The sequence below is a fragment of the Pholis gunnellus genome (genome assembly GCF_910591455.1).
Source record: "Pholis gunnellus genome assembly, chromosome: 15".
Classification (NCBI taxonomy): domain Eukaryota; kingdom Metazoa; phylum Chordata; class Actinopteri; order Perciformes; family Pholidae; genus Pholis; species Pholis gunnellus.
In genome coordinates, this window is record NC_136542.1 from 1403333 (window position 1) to 1404189 (window position 857).

Genomic DNA, 857 nt, shown 5'->3' on the forward strand with positions numbered 1-857 from the left:
GCGGAAACAATACCGGCAATAAATCAAAATGTTTTTTTATAATCTGTATATATATATATATATGTGTGTGTGTGTGTGTGTGTGTGTGTGTGTGTGTGTGTGTGTGTGTGTGTGATCCATTTCTTTATTTGGTATTTTTTTAGAAAGTCAATTTGGTGGAAAGTTTAGAGGAAATAGTTTAGAAGAAATTGTGCAAAAGTTCAAATGGACTTCTGGGAAAATTCATGATTTCATCATCAGAAAGTGCAGCTTGTGTGTGTGTGTGTGTGTGTGTTTCCAGTGTATGGGGGGTTCTACAGTTACACAGTGAGACACTTCACAGTTGTGGTCAACAGTTTCTGGCCAAAACTGTGAGAAGAAAAAACTCCCACTATGACCCAACATCTCAGTCTGATGACGTCACTGACTCCTCTCTGGTCATGTGACTCTGGTGCCAGTCATGAACGAATGTCACGATACGAAATAAATGAACATCATGCTGTATTGAAGAAGACTTGAAACTAGACTGAGACCATAAACTCATGTTTACAATGTTTACTGAGGTAATAAATCAAGAGAGAAGTAGAGTCATTTTCTCATAGACTTCTATACAACCAGAGGAGTCGCCCCCTGGTGGACACTAGAGAGAATGCAGCTTTAACACGTGAAGCTTTATAGACTTCTATACAACCAGAGGAGTCCCCCCCTGGTGGACATTAGAGAGAATGCAGCTTTAACACGCGACGCTTTGACTTCTCTTTACAGAACGGAGGTTGACCTCCTGGTCCGGAGTCAGAGCTGCATTTTGGTAAGTTAGAATAATACACATAGATACACATTGTGTTACTTCGTAGCAAGATATTTGCTTCCTATGTATT